Here is a 23,395-nt window from a genome sequence, read left to right as displayed (position 1 = left end):
AGACCAAGCTAATCCGCCAGCCAGAGCTGCAGCTGGTGGGGGTGCTCTTGAGCCTCATGCCTCAGCACAGGCTATCCGGGATCTTTCAGATAGCTCTGCTCAGGTCGGAGGGAGCTGGGGCTTTTTTTCCCCCCAGCTGTCTGACCTGGCATCTTGTATAGCCCACGGGGCTTTTTCCGCTCAGCTGAAGCTGAGGAGGAGGGGGAGAGACCCTGAGGGCTTAAGGCTTTCTAATCTCAGCCTAAAGGTAGGGTCCCCAAATCAAAATAAATTTCCACAGTTAGTAATAGACTTTATGCTGGCTGCCATGTCATCATATGTTGCAGGCATCATATCTCTCAGCCTGCTCAACCAATTTGGCCTTTTGCACCAGCTCATTCTTCTTCCGTGCCTGAGGATTCTGTGTGCAGAATGAATAGGGGTGGATGTAGAAGGTCAGTGGTAGGGGCAGTGGAAGGACCAAGACTGTCCTATTACTTCATAATAAACTGGAATCAAAAATACATTTTTCTTATCCTTTGCTGTTATGTTAATAAGCAGATTTAAAAACTTATTAAAAATGCATTTGTAAATTTCCACTGGGCTAGAACCAGTCACTGTATTTTACATGTAATTATAATTTCAAATAGTGAGAACTTGAATAATGAGAACACTCATGGGAGTCATCATTTGAACTAAAACTAATTGGAACTTAAACTGTTTTCTAAACATCTAAGTCCTTCACCTCTGCAAAGAAGGGAAGTAGATACATTTTTCTTAATTTTCTCCAGGACTTAGCTTGATAATTATAATTATACTGCATTCAGGTTTCTTTTTTTTTTTTTTTTTAATTTATATTGTTGGGGGCAGCTAGGTGGCGCAGTGGATAAAGCACCGGCCCTGGATTCAGGAGTACCTGAGTTCAAATCCTGCCTCGGACACTTGACACTTACAAGCTGTGTGACCCTGGGCAAGTCACTTAACCCCCATTGCCCTAGAAAAAAAAAATTTATATTGTTGTAGTCATTGTATATAATGCTATCCTGTTTTTCCTAATTTCATTCTATATCAGTTTATATGTTTTCCCATACTTCTCTGAATTCTTCGTAATCATATTTTCTTATGGAATTGTATTCTATTACAAGCCTATATCACAATTGGATTAGCCATTCAAAATGTACCTATTTTGTTTCCAGTACTTCGTTGCCACAAAAAAGTGTTGTCATGGTCATTTTGAAGTATATGGACCTTCCTTTCTGTCTTTGACCTCCATATAGTCCATGCCTAGCAATGGCATTTCTGCTTAAAAGGGTAATTGAATTTTTACAAGAATTGATCATGATCTTGGTTACAAGATCATGTATCCATGATTTAGCAGCTAGGTGGCACAGTGGATAGAGTGTCAGGTCTATAGTCAGGAACATTCATCTTGGTGAGTTCAAATCTGGCCTAAGACACTAACTAGTTATGTGATCCTGGGCAAGTCATTTAACCCTGTTTACCTCAGTTTCCTCATCTGTAAAATGGGCTGGAGAAGGAAATGGCAAACCGCCCTAGTATCTTTGCCAAGAAAACCCCAAATGGGATCACGAAGAGTTGGATACAACTGAAAAAAAATGAACGAACAACAACTTGGTTACAAAGGAGTTTTAAGTAAATTTAGAAAGGCAGATGATTTATATACAACAATAAAATTAACAGGAGATAATAGTAATATGGACAAAAGGCACAGGTCAAAAGATTTATTAAATAGTACCTGGGGGAAAGAAAATAGTAAAAAGCAGCAATAGATTACATCAAAGAGAAGAATACAATATCCACCATCATCTGTGGAATAGTCAGAAGCAATTTGTGGTCCTGAATGCCTATGAGAAATGAGATGAGAAAAGGTGGAAAGAACATAATGAGGGCCTTAGCACATGCCCAAATTGTCTAAAACGGAGGCATCATGCCTCTATGTGTTCCCTACCCCATGGGTGGGAGTAGCCTCCTTTGATTGGCTGTGTAGCCAGAACAGTCTGAATCTTAAAATGTGGAGACTGGGACAATTTTTCTTTTTCTTGCTGAGTCCAGAGGGTGAGGATCACATATTGTTTACCTATAGTATGGTTTATGAACTGAAATGGGAAGGGCATATCCTTCCCCTTCACTGTTTTACTCTGGTCCCAAAAAATAGGTCTGAGGTCTCTGTTCTGTTTCATTTGATCTTCTTAGTTTCAAGTACCAGTGGTGATCCCCAACAGAACTGTAATTTTGAGCTATGATGACCCTGAAGGCAGAGAAGCTTCAAGAGACAGTTGGCATCTGACTTGGATCTTGAAAGAAGAGAAGAATTTCAATTAATAGAGATATGTAGGGACCATATTCCGGGAAATGGGGTTAGCATGGGGGCCTGTACCAATGGCAGACTCAGGAAACTATAAGATTAGACTCAAAAACAATTAGCAATCCCATTTGGCTTGAACATGAACAAAGGAGATAGAGTTAAATTAAACTGGGAAGGGAGTTTGGAATTATATTGTGACAACAAACCTAGCAAAGATATAGTAATTAATAATAATAGTTGGCATTTACATCATGTCCACTGTGGGCCAGGTACTATGCTAAATGCTTTTCAAATATTATCTCATCCTATCTTCATGACAACTCTGGGAAGAGATAGGTGCTATTATTATTCCTATTTTACAGTTGAGGAAACTGAGGCAAATAGTGACTGGTCCAGGGTCATACAGCTAGCTAGTGAGTATTTGAGAATAGATTTGAACTGTCTTCCTGACTCCAAATCTCTGCTCTATCTATTGCACCACCTATAGCTAAAAAAGAAAATTACATGGTAATACAATTAATGAATATGAAACAAAAATATTAACATACTGTAAAATAATATATAGGTATTCTATCCCAGCCTATTTCAGTTTCTTCTGGAACTTAGAAGTTTTCATAGAAAAGACAAACTGACAAGGTTTTGTTACAGGTACAGGTTTTGTACAAGTAATTCATATTAACTCAGTGAGTAGCATCTGTGTATCAACGAACACTAACTTTTACAAAGGATCATTTAATGAGAAGATAAAACAAAACCAGAAGTTTAACCTTGTCTCTGAACTTGGTTCACACTCTCCACCACATAACTTTGATCCCTGGAGAGAATGTATTCAAACATAAAGTGATTGCTATAAAGCATTTGTCCCAACAAGTGCACTTCCCAGTGTTTGTTGGAGCAGACATTTTGGCTGTGGGAGTTGGGAGTTAGGGTGACTATCCAGTACTAGTTTGGTTCCTTGTTGTTCTTTGGGGTTATGATGGTTGAACGAATTTGACTGCTCACAAACTTATGGACATTAGTTCCTGGACATTTAGTGGTTTTCTTGAACTTCTGATGCTCAAAAGGCCTATAAAGAAGGCCAAGTCTATCCCATCTCCAACTATTTCACCTACGTTGAGAAAGAATAGGTACAAAAGGGACTGAAACAATAGCAGAGCCATTTTCTCATGGCTTCATATCCACTTGAGTGGGAAGAGTAAGCCATTATTTCTATCTCTTTATTTTCTCAACCAGATCAACAGCAATCCTTCCCTCTTCATGCCACCATAACCAGACAAAGAAAGAGAACAAGGTCAAGTCATTGGGGCTTTTTATATGTATGCTCAGTTCTAGCTAAGATGATAGGATTTTTTTTAGTCTCATCATATGGTAAGTAGATCAGACACAGTCATAGACTATCTACACATACTCTGAAGTCCATGTTGGGGACTGCGTTAAGCTGATAATGCTTTACATATTAGTAAGAGTGGGGTTGTTATTGGCCCTATTATACTTTTTGTCAGCTACCCCAACATGTTATTGACTCAAGAGTTATATGCCCCTCCATCATAGACAAACTACCTCTCATATTCTTGCTGATGAACCAATATTCTAGTTCCCCCTCCCCCGCCCCTTGAGCGTTTGCTACTATAAATCAGAAGAGTAAGAACTAACTGGTACTCTATAATAGATGGAAAAGGAGGGGAGGGAGAGGGAAGAGACTTCAGTGGTTTGATGGATATGTATCATCTATCAAAATAATAGATAGATTATTAGAGGGATAGATTGCAATTCATCCCTACCTTTCCATCCTGGGTGATTCTTATCTATGTCCTCCCACAAATCCTTCAGAGGTATTATATCCAGGCTCCTAGAGCTCTTTACACTATATGGATACCAGTGGATCACACAGGTTTTCCACAGGTTATCTATTGCTTTCACTACATAATAGGCCCACCTCATTTTCAGATAATACAGATCTTTGATTTTATCTTCTCTGTTGTTTCTCCTGTTCCTCAGCCTATTCGTGGCTACCATACATCTCTTCATTTGTTTTTGTTTTTAATTACATTTTATCGATGGTTCTGTGAAGAGAATACTGATTGTGAAGGGAATACTGACTTTTTGAAGGGAGCAGAAAAGTACTAACTGGCAGCAGTCTTGCTCACTACCTCATGCTGGACCACAGATCTAGGGAAGTATCGTCATATTTGTCTTCTGCTCTTTGTAGCTAAACTCCTTTAAAAGGACATATAGGGGGCAGCTAGGTGGCGTGGTGGATAGAGCACTGGCCCTGGATTCAGAAGGACCAGAGTTCAAATCTGGCCTCAGACACTTGACACTTACTAGCTGTGTAATACTGGGCAAGTCACTTAACCCTCATTGCCCCGCAAAGAAAAAAAAAAAGGACATATAGAATACGTAGATACAATCTGGCTTCTGACCTTATTATTCCACCAAAAGTTCCAAAGTTACCAATAATCTCTTAGTTTACAAATCCAAAGGCCTTTTCTCAATCTTCATTCTCCTTGACCTCTCTGCAGCCTTTGACACTATTGTTGATCACTCTCTCCTTGATATTCTCTCTTTCTAGGTTTTCAGGACACTCTTCTTTCCTGGTTTCCTTCCTACCTCTCTGACCACTCCTTCTCTGTCTCCTCTGCTGGATCCTCCACTAGATCATGCCCTCTAATGTAGTTATCCCTCAGGGTTCTGTCCTGGGTCTTCTTCTCCCTCTATACTGCTTCACTTGGATTATGGGAACTTATCATTTAAGACATTAATTGCCTTCATTCTGAGTTATCAGATGCCATTTGGCCAGGATGCCATCTGATCAGAAGAGGAATACATGCAAGAGCAGATGTTGAACTGTCACATGAGGGGAGACATGATGAAGTCAAGGTACGGCCAAGGGAACAGCTTTTGACAAATGTTAAGATTGGTTTCTCTTGGTTTAATTTTTCCCCACAATATTGTACAGATGGCTGGAAGTTTTCATCCCACCCATCTCATTCTACACCTGGCTTCTATGCCCCCTCCTTTATGCCTGATGCCATGGACGTCTCAATCCCATGCATCTGATTAAGACTGACTCAGTTTCCTCCAATATGCTCGGTGGCATGGACATATATTACATCCATCTATTTTAAGCCTGGCATACTGCATGGGCAGTATATATTGCTCAAGTGTGGGAATGCTCATATCCCATCATTTCTCTGTTCTTTTATGGTAACCCCCATAATTATCTCAGGTGTCATGATAAATACAGTGTTGAATTTGGCCTTGACACCTGTTACTAATTATACTAGATTTTTAAATTTCTCATAATGGCATGAGGATAATTAGGCAGGTGATGCAAAAAGTGATGAAATAAATATAAAAATTATTTTTAAAAATTAATATCGCAGCAATTGTCTTCTCAATTACCCCTCCACAAGGGGGGACTATACTAACATTAATTTTAAAGAATGTTTCAATTTTTGTTTCATTATATGTTTCATGTATAACAACTAAGATCTGAATTCCCTTAGACATGTTTTTGAGAACTCTCATTGTTTGATTTGATTATTGACAAAGCTATTTTAAAGTTGTATTAAGCTCAATTTTATAGGAAAGTTTACTGGCTGATTACCAGCATCCACACATCAACCCCTGAAAAGACTTTCATTCCACGACTACACCCAGAGGACATCCCAAGAATCATCTGAGAAAAGACGTTCAAAGATTTTAAATGAACAATTTTGTTTTGTTGGTTTTTTTTTTCCTTCTGTTATTATATACACCATTTGTAATATGCATTCTCTGCAGAGGCCCTCCCTCCGCAGACCAGTGTCAGAAGGCTGGTTCATGAAGGACCATCCCTCTGGACAAAATTTCCCCTTTCTCCCTTTTCTATATTGTTATTAACATATAGTTTGTTAACATAGGATATTATATTCTATTGTTTTCTACTGTTTTGTCAAGGAAACACTCCATGTTCATCAAAGAAACAAAGGGGGGACTGTAATGATTGGAGCGATGCCACCTGCTAGAGAGTTACTGTAGGAAAGCTCCGCCATGAGGAGAAGGTATCTGAGGGCAAGCCATGCGGCTTTTCCTTGGTGTCAGGAAGTAACGTTTGCTCGTGGGTACTGTCTATCAAAGCTACCAGCCAATTAGCTTGGAGCTGTGTGTGCATGTGGATGGGATGTTCCCAGTTTCACAGGAGGCTTGTGGGAGGAAGAAGGGGCGAGGCTGGCTCTCTTGCTCTCTTTCATCAGGACTCTCATGGAGAGTGGAGCAGAAATGCAGGCTTCCTGAGATAGATAGCTGAATCTAGGCCTCTTTTTCTCTCTCTTCACCCAATTCTTATTCTCCTTAATAAATGCTTAAAAGTCTAACTCTTGCTAAAGCTTATAATTTATTGGCGACCACTCATTAGGTATTTTAGAAAGACTGGCTAGAATTTTAGCAACTTTACACCTGTTACTGTAGAAGGCAGTGCCATCCTCCCAATTCTTCAGGCTTTCCATCTAGGAGTCATCCTAGATTCCTCACTATCTCTCATCCTCTATATCCAATCAATTGCCAAGGACTTCTGATTTCATCTTTGCAACATCTCCTGATTAGGTCTCTTCTCTCCTGACACTGCCACCACTCTAGGGCAGGCCCTTATCACCTCATGCCTTGATTAGGGCAGTAGCCCATTGGTGGGTCTGCTGGCCTCAATTCTCTCCACAATCCAACCCATTTGCCATTCAGCCACTAAAGTGATTTTCTTAAAGTGTAGGTCTGATCATCCCCATTCCTCTTTCCCCGCCCCCCAATAAATACCAGTGGCTTTCTATTGCCTATAAAAGCAAATACAGGGGCAGCTAGGTGGCCAAATGGATAAAGCACCAGCCCTGGATTCAGGAGGACCTGAGTTCAAATCTTGCCTCAGGCACTTGACACTAGCTATGTGACCCTGGGCAAGTCACTTAACCTTCATTGCCCTGCCTCCCCCCCCCCCCCAAAAAAAATCCTACCATAAAGAACTATTATGGCGAGAGGGTTGTTCAGGATACAAACCCAGAAGAAGGGAATAACTTCAAAAAAAAATCTACATTCAAAGCCTCAAAGAAATCATAGCTTGGGCAAAATTCAACTAGAACTTCTGGAAAAGATGAAACAAAAGTTTTAAAAGAGCTTAAAAAGGATTTTATGATTTAAATGAGAGTGTTAGAGAAAATAATTGGAAAAGAATTGAGAGCTGTGGAAGAAAGAATTGGAAAAAATTAACTCTGCAAAAGAAGTACAAAATTTTACTCAAATAACTTATTGAAACTTACCAAGAGTTATTGAAAATTACAATGGAACAAATATAAATTAGAACCTATATGAGACAAAAAGAAATATTAGTCAAAAGACTGGAAAAAAATTTTTTTTAAACTGACCTGTACATCAGTTGGAGGAGAAAAAAATGGACTACCTGAATTCTATCACCAAAAAAGCCCTACATATCATATTCCAAGAAATTTTAAAAGAAAACTGCCCAGTTTCCTTGGAACTAGAGAACAAAGTGAGAGGCAGCTAGGTGGCTCAGTGGATAAAGCACCAGTCCTGGATTCAGGAGGACCTGAGTTCAAATCTAGCCTCAGACATTTGACACTTACTAGCTGTGTGACCCTGGGCAAGTCACTTAACCCTCATTGTCCTGCCCCCCCAACAAAAGTGATAGGAGAACAAAGTGAAAACAGAAAGAACCCACCTGTCACCATAAAATCTTTCAAGAACATTATAGTCAAAATCTAGAGTTTACAAGTTAAAGAAAAATACTGAAAGCTGCCATAAATAATTTCAGCATCAAAGAGCCATAGCTAGAGTGACACAGAATTTAGAATTTATAACCTAAAAGGAGAGGAGAGCTTATGTTATAGATATAGATTAACTATATATAGGGGCGGCTAGGTGGCGCAGTGGATAGAGCACCGGCCCTGGAGTCAGTAGTACCTGAGTTCAAATCCAGCCTCAGACACTTAACACTTACTAGCTGTGTGACCCTGGGCAAGTCACTTAACCCCAATTGCCTCACTAAAAAAACAAAACAAAATAACTATATATAGAGAGAGTAACTTACACAGAAAAGCCGAGCATGAGCATTGTGCAGTGATCAACTGTGATAGACTTAGCTCTTCTCAACAATACAATGATCCAAGACAATTCCAAAAGACTCATGATGGAAAATGCTTTCTATATTCAGAAAAAGAACTATGGAGTCTGAATGCAGATCAAAGCATACTATTTTCACTTTTTTTGTTATTTTGTTGTTTTTTTCTTTCTTGTGTTTTTCCCTTTTGTTTTTATTCTTCTTTTAACAACATGACTGATGGGGAAATATGTTTAACATGATTATACATATATTACCTATATAAAATTGCTTGCTGTCTTTGGGAGGGGGAAGGGGATGGAGAGAAAAAATTTGGAGCTCAAAATCTTACAAAATCTTACAAATCTTGCCAAAAAAATCTTACAAAAATAATTTTTGAAAACCTTTAGATTTAAAAAATGTAATTGGGAAGTAGTTAGCAAAATAAATAAAAATACAATACAACATTTTAAAAAAGCTGATCATGATCAATCCTACAGTAGGAAATAAACCTTTAATGAAATATATGTCCATATATTCTTTTTGGCGGGGGGTATTGGGGTGGCACAATGAGGGTTAAGTGCCTTGCCCAGGGTCACACAGCTAGTAAGTATCAAGTGTCTGAGGTCGGATTTGAACTCAGGTTCTCCTGAATCCAGGGCTTGTGCTTTATCCACTGTACCACCTAAGTGCCCCCAACGTGGGTAGCTTGTCCATATATTCTTGATGAAAAGACCAAAACTGCATAGAAACATTGATATACAAATACAGGAGGCAAGAGGAACATGAAAAAGTAAATATGAACTAACACTCATAAGGGACTAAACAAGGGTGAACTGTTTACATTCTAATATGGAGAGATGATGCATGTTTCTTTTCAGAACCTCATCATTAGCAGGGGACATAGGGGGAATCTAGTAAGATAGAGAGCCTGGGAGTGTTTCTGTTATGTCTTGATGATTTCAAAGGAAGAAAAGAAAGGAAGAGTGAAAGGAATTGTGACATTTAAAATCTAATGTTTGTGTCCTTACCTGCCCTCCTCCCCCAGTGTGTGTGGGGGAAACTAGCTAAGATTTACTTATAAATTAGATACTTCAGCAACAGTGTTTGGACCTTAAGCATTTATTAAAGTATATTAGAAGTTAGTAAAGATAGAACAGGTGGAGCTCAGAAAATTGAGAAAGAAAACCTTTCTAACCTAGAGTTCAGAATGGACTCCTTCTTCTCCTTCCTTCCGCCACCAACCTGAGGTTCTGGAATGAAAGTGGCCAGAGCTAGAGAGCCATCCTCCCTTCCTACTTCCTGTCTCCCACTCCGGAAGGAGCTGTCCTTCAAGCTGATTGGTTGAGGGTGCTCGTGTTGTAGTCTACAGCCTCTGAGAACAACACCCCACTCAGGGCTGGCTAGGGCTGGTCTTGATTTAATCAACCTTAAGTAGGTTCTCAGTCAGTCTCTGTCAGTCTCACCCAATTCAATCAGTTCCAAATTAATCTTCAGGTGGGGCCCCTGGGCGTCTGCCAAATCCCATTATTTTCTCATAGAATTAATGGGGTGAGGAGGAGAGGCTGTGACTCCCACAAGCTCCAGATAAACCCATCCACTCACTCCCAAATAATGAAGTCAAAACAAAACAAAACAAAACAACAGCAGCCTAATGCATATTAGAACAGAGTGAGACTATTTTTCAGCAAAAGAGGGCAATTGCAATCACCTACTGACTAGGCTGAACAGCTCAGCATGCGGTCTGAACCCAGCCAAGAACAGAACAGTGCTTACAGCATCCGTCAGAGTCTTCAGCGCCAGCAGCTTCTGAGGCTCTGATCTCGGACTAGTGAGGGGGTTTGACGGTAGGATGGGGTGAAGTGGAGGCAGTCTCTACCGGAGTTGGGGTGAAGGGCCCTAGTTTTGAACCAATGGGCTGAATCAAGTGGTGGTGGCCCAGTGGGGGAGGGGCTCAGGCATGCCAAGCTTCTGACCATAGAGAATCAGAGTTCAATCAGACTTCTGTTTCTGGGTCAAAGAGAAAGCACCCGTGGTTACACACAGGCCAGGCAGGCTGAGAAGAAGTCCAATCACCCCCTGGGCCATGCTGTAGCTCAAACAGTATGTCCTGGAAGCAGCACTACATTTTAAGAAGGAGTTAAAAGCCAAGAAATAGCCGGCCAAGATGAGTAAGCAGAGAAAGCAGCAGACCATCAAAAACTTCTTTGGGGGAAAGGTAGACCACAATACACCCTCAGAAGAAGAAGATAATAACAGGGTCAAAGTTCCAACATTCAAAGCTTCCAAGAAAAATATGAATTGGTCTCAGGTCATGGAAGTGCTCAAAAGGGACTTTGAAAAGAAAGTAGGAGAGATAGAAGGAAGATTTAGAGAGATAGAGGAAAAAATGGAATTAATGGGGTGGGAGGAAAAGTAAGGGAAGTTATTTCACATAATTTAGATATGCAAGTAGAAGAATATGCAAACAAAGAGGATGGAATTGGTGGGGGAACAGATATCATTTGAACCTCACTTTCAATTTAACTAGTAAAAGTAGGGGAAAACATACACACATACACACACAGAGGTGGGTAGAGAAATGTATTTCACTTAAAAGGGAAAAAATAGGAAGGGGAGAAAGGTGAATTGGGAATGAGAAGCAGGATAGATTAAGGAAGGGACTTATACTATGCAAGACAAACTATAACAATGGGCAATGGGTCAAGAAAAGGGATTTAACTGGAAAGTAAAAAATGATAAGTTGTCATTGAGTTCCGGATGAAGGAAAGAGAAGAGGGATAAGTTAAGAGAAATGGATTTATTCAAACTTAGAGCACTGGTGCAGCTTCTTTTTTGGGATCAGGTGTAGCCAGATTTACATTTAGTCTGCCTTATATACATTCTTCATATATATTTTGTATATACATTTTTAATATATTTACACATGTAGATGTTGTTTCCCTGATAAATTCATTTACAACAGAAACTGTTTAATTTTTGTCCTTGTATTTCCAGCACCTAGAATAGTGTCAGGTTTATAGGATGCTTAATTAATGCTTGTTGATTGTTTGATTAATAGTTTCCTTTTTTTCTCTTGTGAAAGTTTTTGGGGCTCATTTGATGTTTTTGAAAATCTTTTCTTGTTTCTTTTTGTCATTGTGTCTTCCAGGGAAATAATTTTTCATTGTTGCAACAACCATTTGTATATATTTTCTATAGATGTTTCTAAGATGTTGAATTTCATCATCATCTTATCCTGAGATTTTTGTCACACTTCTTAACTCATGTAGTGATACACACGTACATATACTCATACATATGTATATATATGTATATTTGTGATTACATTTCTTCCTTCAATTCCTTCAGTGTATTCATATTCATTTTTGTGTGTCCTGAGAAAATTCCAGTTTTATTTCTAGTGCTTATGTTGATATTTCTTATTAGTTTTCTTCAATGAGTTCTTCCATTTTCCTTGGAATTAAGAAAATAATTCTTAATAATGGATTTCTGGGAGAAACCCAGACATTAATTTTAGCTGCTCTCTCCCTCTCACCAGAAACCAGCCTGGGATGAGCCTTCATCTTAACAAAAGGAATGCAGATTGATCCTTCTGATTAGCTAGGGGAAGAAGCACACCTAGGTGGTTGGAATTTGATCTCTAGATCACCTCCCTAGTCATGTCAATGAAAGGAGCTGAATGATGCTAAACAATTAACTTAGATCAATGTATGGTGACCAAAAAGAGAATAAAATCCCTGGGCACACCAGGGTTTGCTCGCTTGGCTCTTTTTCCCTGTACTCTCTTTTACTCTTCATGAGCCCTCTCCTCTTGGCTCAATATGCTGGGTATGTTATTGTTTAGACCTGTAAGCCTGTGACTAGTCAGGAAGTTAGGGAGACACAGTCAATTCTTCAATGATATGTGATATTAATTAATAATAAATGCTAATTGCCAAAACTGGTGCAATAGCCATTAATATATAATTTAGTAATATTTTAGAAAACCCAACCTAGTCCCCCAATAATTTATATAACACATCCTTAATATGTATCTTATTTTTATTTAAAATATTCTTTTTTTCATTTTGGGGTCCTTTAAAAAAATTTAAACAAGCCATTTAGAAGGGAGTAGTTCTGGTAGTTTTGCTCTTCTAATAAGTTCAGAACCCAGCAACAAGAACCATAACTAGGAATTCCAGCACCAGGGGAAATGAATATATGCATGTGTGTGTGTGTGTGTGTGTGTGTGTGTGTGTATGTGTGAGTTTACTAAAGAGGGTAGGATATAGTATTAGTAGCAATCTTCTCTGCAGATCCCTATCCCAGCTCTTCCATTAATCTCAAGCATTTCAACCACAGGATGGCAGGTCAGAAGGCTGGGCAGCATATCTGAGGATAAGTTGTCTTAGTGGGTAGGTGATTATGTATGTTATAAGCTATGGTAGGGTTATAGCAGGATATTCAGTAGCTAGTCTTTGGAGTTGAGAATAGGGAAGAAGGAGACTTCCTAGAAGGAATGAGAGTGCATTTCAGGACTGAGGAAGAGTCCTAAATGTTCTCATGCTTGTTTCAACTTTGGTCTCTAGTAAAGTGTCCCCGCAACCTGTTCTTGGCTTTCAGCTGTTTGATATTTTCATCAGTGACTTAAAATAAAGACCTATATGGCATACTTGTCAAATTTTCAGGCTGGGACACCCTGAATGGTAGAGTCAGGATGCAATCAGATCTTGACAGCTGAGGACATTTAGCCAAAAATCATGGGAAGAAATACAATAGGGATAATTGTACAATCTTACACTAGGGTTAGAGAAGTTAACTTCTAAAGTAAAAGATGTGGGAGATGTGCCTTAACAGTGGTTCACAGGGAAAATATCTGGGTCTTTTAGTTATCACTGAAAGCTTGATAAGTCAACAGTTTAATATGATAGCCAAAAGAGCCAGTGTGATATTAGGCCATGCTAAAAGATAAATCAACTTCAAGATTTAGTTAGTGACAATTTTACTATAATCCTCTCTGCTCAAACTAGAACTGGAGAATTATGTTCAAGTTTGGTCACCACATTTTAGGAAAGACATTAATAAGTTGGAAAGGCAACCAGGATGATGAAAGGCCTTGAAATCATATTATATGAAGATAGATAGATAATTGATGGATAGGTAGATAGATAAATCATTTATTAAATGCTTACTATGTGCAGGGTACTGTGCTAAGGGCTGAGAATACAAATTTTAAAATGTTATATAGTCCCTGCTTTCAAGAAGATTATTTTCTAATGGGGAAGGACAACTCATAAAAGGGGTAGGGGCAGACAACCATGGTAGAATGACTAGAGAAGTGCTATGGAGGCCTGAGACCAATTACAATAAGGCCAAAGCTGTATAATTTTCTACTGGAGAGGGAGTGGAGATGATGATCCAAGTGGAGCCATTGATGTTGGAGATGTCTGGAATTGTTAAAGAAATGGAGGATACTTAGCCTCAAGTGGAGAAGACCTTGGAGGTACATAATAGTTGTATTCAAATATTTGAAGGATTTTCACATGGAAAATTAGTTTTATTCTGCTTGGCCCCAGAAGGCAGAACTAGCAGCAATGACAGAATTTAAAGGGAAGCAGATGTAGCATTGATGTTAAGAATAACTTCATAATAATTAGACCCATTCAAAAGTGAAATACCTACCACACAGACTATTTGTGAAGAAAGTACTATAAAAATCTTAAAGCACTGTATAAAATAAGTTTTCATCAATACTCTGATGCACCCTGGGATTTTCTGGGTACAAAATCAATCAATCAAGATGTATTAAAAACCTATTATGAAAAACAAAACAAAAACAAAAACCAACCAAACAAAAAAACCTATTATGTACCAGGCACTGTACTAAGTGATAGGGATACAAAAAGAGGCAAAAGACAATCCCTTCCCTTAAGGAGTTTATAATGTAATGGAGAATGCAATGTCCAAACAAATATATAAAAACAAGCTATATACAGGAAAAATAGAAAATAATTAACAGATGGAAGCCACTGGAATTAAAAGGGGCTGGGGAAGATTTCCTATAATAAGGTAAAATTTTAGCTGGAACTTAATGGAAGCCAAGGAGGTCAGTAGGTGGAACAGAGGAGGGGAGAGTGTCCCAGATATCAAGGACACTCAGAATGCTCAGAAAAGAGAAATGGAGCATCTTGTTCATGGAATAGCCAGGAGGCCAGTGTCACTGGATCCAAGAGCATGTATTGAGGAGTAAGATGTAAAAAGACTGGAAAGGTAGGAGAGGGCTAGGTTTTTGGTTTTTTTTTTTTGTTTTTTTTTTTAGTGAGGCAATTGGGGTTAAGTGACTTGCCCAGGGTCACACAGCTAGTAAGTGTTAAATGTCTGACGCCGGATTTGAACTCAGGTACTCCTGACTCCAGGGCCGGTGCTGAGGGCTAGGTTTTGAAGGACTTTATTTATTTATTTATTTTTTTAGTGAGGCAATTGGGGTTAAGTGACTTGCCCAGGGTCACACAGCTAGTAAGTATTAAGTGTCTGAGGCCGGATTTGAACTCAGGTACTCCTGACTCCAGGGCCGGTGCTCTATCCACTGTGCCACCTAGCTGCCCCTTTGAAGGACTTTTAATGCCAGAGTATTTTGTATTTACTCCTGAAGGTCATAGGAAGCCACTGGAGTTTATTTTGGAGGTGCATATGACCTGATCAGACTTATGCTTTAGGAAAGTCATTTTAACGGCTAAAAGGAGGATGGATTAGAATGTGAAAAGACTTGAGGCAGATAGACCCATCAGCAGACTATTGCAGTAATCAAAGTATAAGGTGATGGGAGCCTGTACCAGAGTGGTAACAGTGTCAGAGATAGAAGGGGGCATATTGCAATGGAATACTATTGTGTTGTAAGAAATGATGAACAGGCAGATTTCAGAGAAACCTGGAAGGACTTACATGAACTGATGCTGAGTGAGATGAGCAGAACCAGGAGAAGATTGTACACAGTGTCAACAACATTGTGTGTTGATCAACCATGATAGACTTGACTCTTCTCAGCAATACAATGGTCCAAGATTGTTCCAAAGGACTCATGATGGAAAATGCTCTCCAATTCCAAAAAAAAAGAATTGTGGAATCTAGATGCAGATTGAACCATACTATTTCTATTTTTTTTGTTTTTCTTTTTTGAGATTTTTCCCTTTTGCTTTGATTCTTCTTTCACAGTATGACCAATGCAGAAATATGTTTAGTGTTGTGAGGAAATAATAGGGTTTTGGGAACTCCCAAAGGCCCCCTGGAAGGGATTGACTGGATTAAGATTGATTGGATTGATTGATTTCCTGATTAACTCACTTACAGTTAATTCAATTAAAACCACACCTGCCTGGCCCTCAAGAAGGTGTGTTCTCAAAAGGTGTGAACTCTGACCTCAACACAGGACCACCCTCGAGTCCAGTGAACCAATGGATTTGGGTGATGCTAGCCAATGAGCTTAAAGCAGTGTGTAAGGACTGCCTCTCCTCCAGACCCAGAAAAAGCTTCCACACTCAGTTGCTCTCCAGTAAATTCTCTCAGAGGTGCTCTTGGAGGCAGAGATCTTGGAGGAAGAAGAAGGCCAGGCTGAGCTCTATTCTCTCCTCTAGGCTAAGTAGGCCTTTTCTTTCAGAGATGTGTGCACTCTCTTTACTAATATTTAATATACTTTAATAAATGGTTGATGCCCTAAAACTGGTGCTAAAGCTTCTAATTTATAAGTAACAACTATATGCAGAACCCCAGCTAATTTTCCCCAAACTTGGGACAGAAATAAGGTGACCACATATAGTTTTACTCACCACAGTGTGATTGTACATATACATATATAAAACCTATATCAGATTACTTGCTGTCTTGGGGAGGGGGGAGGGAGAGGAAGGAGGAAGAAAAATTTGAAACTAGAAATCTTAGGAAAACAAATGTTAAACATCTCCACATATAACTAGAAAATAATAAAATACTTTTATAATATTTTAAAAAAGAAGAAGAAGGGGGCATATTAGAGAGATTGCAAGGATGAAATCTACAGATCTTGGCAAATGCTTGGGTACAGAGGGTGAGAGGTAGTGAGGAATCCAGGTTGACACCTAGGTTGCAAGCCTGAAGGACTGGGAGGATGGTGTTGTTCTCTACAGTAATAGGGAAAGTTGTGGAGAGGGAAGAGACATAGGATTTAGAGGGAAAGATGATGAATTCTATTTTGGACATATTGAGTTTAAGATATCTACTGTGTATCCAGTTTGAGATGTCTGAAAGGCAGGTGGAGATGCAAGATTGACATTCAACAAAGAGATGTGGCAGAAAAGATAGATTTGAGAATCATCAGCATAGAAATGGCAAATCTATGGGAGGTGATGGCCATAAGGATCAATCCAGATTTGTAGTATCTGTATATCCTTCTTGGCTCTAGACACAAGCCTACATGAGGGTCTTCTTCATTTGAGGATAAATATCCTCACCTGAATTCCACCTACTCTGTAGTGAATTTCTCTTTGTCCTTTTATTTGAAGAATGGGGAAGTAAACAAAGGGTTCATGGTAGAGTGCAACCCAAAGAAGAATGAGGCATAGCTGGCCTGAGTGTTCTCCTTAAATGGATAGTCTGGGAGGAGCCATCCAATCAGAGGGAGAGGCCTCTTTAGGAGGGTCTTTCCACTGTGTGAATTCCAAGGTTGGAGTGAGTTTTAGAATGAAGAGGTGGGACATGGTAGAAGTTTGGAGTGAAGCCTGGAAAGGAATGACAAGTGATTGATAATTTAGGGGAAAAGAGGGTGGCTTGCCCTGAGTTTCCTTACTTTATTGTGATTTTAACATATACTTTTGTGTTTGCCAAGATACCTTTTAGCCTGGTTCATAAATCCTTCCTTACCACGAACCTGGGTGTGGTAAATTGTGAAAAACCTTAATGATAATTGTCTTTAGCATGTCCAAATGTGGGAATATTGAATCTAGGAGTTATCTCTACCTCTTGAAACTCCTCCTCTTTCCCCTTAACATGGATGAAATAATAATTCTGGTCAACACTCATTTAGTACAGTAGGAAGTGAATTTGCTGAAATGGACTTGAATGTTATTTGGAGTATAAATTTTGCTCCTTCCTGACTAGAATCAGATTTTTCCCTGCATGAAATCCCATAGTATACCCACATGAAAACTATTCAAGTCTGAAGAATGCTCTCAGGCTGTTGATAAATTGAATGGAATGTGTGTGGACTGGATTTCTTTTCTAACTGAACCTCATTGTTACTATAGATTGCTCAATGAATCTTGAGTTATTCTTAGCAAATTCTATAAGTTGCCTGGAAAACATCCATCAGACCACAGTACAGTGACTGAACTGGAAGGAATATGAACAATGCTAAAGAAATCCATTAATTTGTCATTGTCCCTTAGAAAAATGACCATATCATAATTATGTCATGAAGACCTCTGTACATTACAAATACTCTAAAACAACAATGTCCCTATCATTGTAGTCATTGCATCAGCTTGTTTAAAAAGATACCATTTTTCTATATAACTTTCTAAGAATTAAAATTCAGTCATTGTGATGGGAAAAAAATATCTCATTTATCCTCTTTGTAGTTCTCATTTATTATAGTGGAAATCAATAATCTAATTGGAATTTATTTGCTCTTCTTACCACCATCTAAATCATTGTTAAGTGAAACCAAATGATATACTTCTCTCCATGCTTAAATGGAAGTGCACATTCAATTTATTTTAAAACACATTTTGCAAAGCAACATCACTTTCGGAAAACGCTTAATAATTGTCTGGCAAATTATTCTCTTGTGGCCCAGGACTATACTTACTGTACTTAGGAGTATCCTGATTCAAACCAACCCCAGGGAACTGAATCAGCAGCTAGTGACGTAGGTGGTTTGAAAGGAAGGAAATTGGGACTCCTCCATCCACATTAGAAACTATAAAACAAGAAGCTCACATAAACATACTTTCTACCCACTCATTCTAACAGCAATGTGCAAAATCTGACAGTTCAACAGATTAACATAATTCTGTCCTGAAACACTTTTCCATGTAACACTAAGAGAACCAAATGTAGCACAAAACAGACATAGACCAGATCTGAAACTAGGGCATCATCTGTCTGGAAAGATTTAGGTTTTACATGCATAGGACACCTCAAAGCCAGGGAGACAAGTCAGCCACAAAAACATAATAAAGGTAGAAATTTCACAGAATTTCACTACTGGAAGAAACCTCAGGCGCCATCTAGTCCAATTCAAACCCCAAAAAGACTCCTAAGAACTATAATATATCTAACTGGTGACTATCTAGCTTCTGCTTAAAGACCTCTGATAAGAGGGAAACCAACAGTTCCCAAAAGTCAACCCATGTCACTTTTAAACATTTCTGTTATAAAGATTTTATTGACATTAACCCAAATTCATCCTTTTGTAACTTTATTGCTCTAAGTTTTACCCTTTAGGACCAAAGAGACCAAGTCTAATCTCTTTTCCATGTGACAGCCCTTCAAATACTTGAGGAAAGCTATTATATCCCTTCCCTACTGAATCTTCTCTTCTCTATCTTCTTCAATGTATCCTTATTTGGCATGAACTCAAGGCAGTTCACCATCTGGTTCATCCTTTGGACACCCTCCATCTTAGTGATCACTTCCTTAAACTGTGGAATCCAGTACTGAACATAATGCTCCACATGTCATCTGACTTGGGGAGAATATGCAAGGAACATCACCTATTTATTCCTGGAAATTGCAGCCCAACATTGCATTCAGAGTTACAGTCCATTAATCTGCTCCCACCCCCACCCCAGTTCTTTTTCCAGAAAAATCAGTAAGTATCCCATCTTGTAATTGTAAAGGTGATTTTTGGACTAATATTTTGCATTTTGTATATTGAATTTGATCTTATATTCATCCTAAGGCTCTAGGCTGTTAAGATCTTTTTGTATTCTTTGTATTCTCACTCTGTCAAGTGAGTTAGTAACCCTCTCAGCTTTATATTTATCTGCAAATTGATGAACATGCTGTCAATGTTTTTCTTCAATAGACTTATAAAAAGTGTTAAATAGCATAACACTAAACACAATATCCTGGTACACTCCCCTGGGGATTTCCTGCCAAACTGATGTGAGCCGTTAAGTCTATTCTTTGAATCTGGCCATTCAACCAGTTACATATCTGTCTAATTGTATTATCTAATTCATATCTTTTCATCTTCTGTGCAAGACTATTATGATATACTTTATCAAATGTTTTTCTAAACCTAAGTAGGCTATATCTATAGCATTTCTCTGATATTTTAGTTTAGTCACCCTTTCAAAAAAGGAAAAAAGGTTAGTTTAGCATGGCCTGTCCTTGATGACACAACACCCTGTTTTGTCTGGTACTCACCACTTCCTTTGTAGATTCTCTTTAATGATTTGTTCTGGAAGTTTGCCTGGACAGAGAACTGAGATGGAAGACAATGCTTCAACATTGCTTCCTACCCCACTCACTTTTTTTTCCATGTACTTTTTTCCTACCCCACTCACTTTTTTTTTGAGGGGCAATTGGAGTTAAGTGACTTGCCCAGGGTCACACAAGTGTCCAAGGCCAGATTTGAACACAAGTTCTCCTGACTCCAGGGCCCATGTGCCACCATTGTGCCACCCAGATGTCCCCTCACTTTCATTTTAATAGGAGACCAGAGGAACTTGAGTGATTGAGAAAACCCCTTTGAGCCTAATCCCCTATAGCTCTTATAAAGATTTTTTTGTGTGTATGTCTGAGAAATGGTATGAAAGTAAGCAAAATTCACATTGAGGTTAAATAGGAATTAAAACTGTCCCTAAAACTGTCAGCTTGAGTTGTGTTCCCTCCGCTGTTAGCCACCAGTGATTAGCACACCAGTTTCTTTTAACCAGTTAAACCAATAAGCTTTTGAGAAAGGATATTTATATTAAAAACATAGCAAGAACAAAAGTATAATCATTAGTCTTTGGTACCTTCAAGAGTACACTTTCTCTTGTGCTACCTTGGCCTCTAGGAGAATAGGCTCAAACTTCAATCAGTATCTATATAGCAGTGATCTCCCCAATTGCTTGTCCAAATGTGGCCTCACTGTCAGATGGCTCCAGCTGGACTGTCTCCTGAAGCTCACTAGTCCAGGCATTGATGCTGGGCTGGCAGCAAAATCTGGCATAGATTTAACTCCTGGATCACTAGACAGCATTCTCTCCTGACCTTTTGAAACTCCTGAGGATATAGCGTCCAATTTAATCTCTTCTGCCAAAAGCAAAAGAAAAAATGCCAAGGTGGTCAAAGAACTGTATGCACACAACTCATTTTATAGCATTGTTTCCTACAACATATTTCCCAGCAGGAAGAATTCAGCTGAAGAGCCAAGCAGATATGAGGCTGAGACTGACAGAGGCATTTTGAATGTCTTTAGTTCTAGATCTGTATCCACAGCTGATTAAAAGACTCCTCTCCAACACACGCTTGGCAGACTGGAACCAGTTACAGAATATCTGCACATGCTCTCTCTGCACAAAGTCTCTCCCAGGTACATCCATTACATTTAATAAAGACTCCTGGAAGCAGGTGTCCCAACCTATTCAATCAGGGGAATCAATCACATTAGTAGCATTCTCTATACTCTAAGGTACTGGGCCCATTGGACAAGCCACCCACCTCCTTCCCCTCATGCTTGACCCTATCTAGTTATACTAATCATAAATAATTTGGTTGCCTGGGAAAATGGACTGCCAATCAACTTTAGACATGGAGAGTACAAAGATAAATTAGGTGTCTCTTGTCTCTACGTAGCTGGTTCCATGTTCCATGTTCCAAAATAACTTGACCCCTAGGGATAAAAGTCACATAGCTAAAACTTTGGGAATGGACATATTCTTCCTTTAATGAAGTGAAAGTGGTTAAGGACTTTTGTTCCTTGTCTGATACAGGGTTATGAAAGACCTGACCCTTTCACAAAAAGAGCTGAAGCTTAAACCTTTGGACTCTGAGCTAAAAGAGAGATGGTAGAGTATACTTCTCTTATGGGGAAGAAGAAGCAGATCAGCAAAAGACTCCAGGTAAAGACAGAAACTAGAAGCAGCAAAAAGCCCCACAAACACATGTCTTCAGAGCAAAGACTAGCAGTGACCATGAGACTAGTGAGAGCACCACCCAGCAGAGATCAGGTGACCCAGAATGCAAGATGTTGGAGAAGCTGGTATAGTGAGAACAGAACCATGACATCACTAGAAGACATCAAGGGCCCTTGCCATGAAAATTTAGGGAAGAATTTGGGTGAATGTCATGCTTAGACACTATGACAGGTTAGAATGGTTTACTGATAATCACAGCCAAGTGCAGCATAGGAGTGTATGAAGAAATGTGGTCAGGGATAGAGATATGTGTCCTTCCTTGCCCCAACCATCTTATAGCACAACATACTAGGTGGTGACTTGGACAAGTAGTAGGTTATCCTCTGACTGAAGGCACATAGACCCTTAGAGCCCAGGTCTTCATAAGGATTTCAGACAAAAGACCGGCTCTGGCATTTGTCACATCGCCAGAAGGGCAACACGGTCAGGAAACAAGGACCAGTAGCAGAAAGCGGGGAGCTCTAAAAATTAACCAGGAAGGTCTACTCGGAATTAAGAAGGTAGTATTTTAACCATGCCACATCAGCAAGTTTGCTAGGGAATTTCAGCAATCAGTTCTAGAATGGGATGCAATTTAAACCTTAAGCGTTCCAGAATTGTATAACAGAAGAGAGTCCTAAGAGAGTGGGGTCATAGACTCATTTGGTTACTTAGTCCTGCAGTGTCAAAGGCTTCAATTATCCCTCCCAACATGTACTCTGGCTACACATGTTACTTATTTGCATTCCTCTCCACATGCATTTCCTAGACATATTCATTCTTTTCACTGATTGTATATATATTTGTGGTAGACTATACCTCAGGTTTATGGGACAGATTGTTCTATTGCCTTTTTTTAAACTATGCAATCTCATTAAATGCTTTTGACTTGAATTATGTCTTCCAGATTAGTAAAAGGAAACACATTGATGGAGGTTTCTGAACTATGCTTTTTTGCTGGATGTGAACTCTCAGAATATCAAACATAAGCTTTTCTGAGGATCCCTCTCTGAGAGGGAGGATGCCCCAGGTGCTATACACAAAAATCTTAGGGAAGTGACAGGGAATTTACAAATCAATATCATCTTCCCCTATTCAGAGTTTAGAATTCAAACATGTTTACATAGAGGTAAAAACAAGGCAATACCAAAGTGCAGGTTGACTATGTCACTCCACTATGCAGTAAATTGCTATAGCTCCCTATTACCTCTGGAATTAAATATAAAATCTTCTGTTTGGCATTCAAAGTTTTCATAATCTGCCTCTCCCCATACTTTTCCAGTCTTCTTATACATTATATCCTTCCATGTACACTTTGATTTAGTGACACTGGCCTCCTTGCTGTTCCTTTTACAAGAAACTACATTTCCTGATTCCTGGCATTTTCACTGGCTGTCCTCCATGTTGGGAATGTGCTCCCTTCTCATCTTTACCTCCCACATTCTCTAGCTTCTTTCAAGTCTCAGCTAAAATCTCACCTTTTACAGTAAGCCTTTGCAATTCCTCTTAATTCTAGTGTCTTCTCTCTGTTGATTATCTCCAATTTAACTTGTATATAACTTGTTTGTACAGAATTGTTTGTATGTTGTCTTCCCCATTGAGAGCAGGGACAGTGCTTTGCTTTTCTTTGTATCTTCAATGCTTAGCCCAGTGCCTGGCACATTGTAGGCACTTAATAAATGTTTACTGACTGATTACTGATCCTCCTGCCTCAAGTGTCTCTCCTCCAATCCATCTTCCACATACACAAAAAACTCTGTAATTGTCCATGGCCATGTTTTTTGTTTGTTCTTTGCCATTTCAGATGAAAGAAGAGCAGCATCCCAGAATCTCCCTGTCTGGGTTTTGCAGCCAATTTAGCCTCAATGCTCCAAGGATGACTTT

General features: G+C 39.1%; 1 pseudogene; it reads right to left on the bottom strand.

Annotated features, from left to right (window-relative positions):
- The window catches only part of LOC122747457, a 42,281-nt pseudogene that overhangs the window by 1,243 nt on the left and 17,643 nt on the right, over window positions 1–23,395 (bottom strand).

The sequence above is a fragment of the Dromiciops gliroides genome, chromosome 1 (assembly GCF_019393635.1).
Source record: "Dromiciops gliroides isolate mDroGli1 chromosome 1, mDroGli1.pri, whole genome shotgun sequence".
Lineage (NCBI taxonomy): Eukaryota > Metazoa > Chordata > Mammalia > Microbiotheria > Microbiotheriidae > Dromiciops > Dromiciops gliroides.
This window is presented reverse-complemented; position numbering and strand designations above follow the sequence as displayed.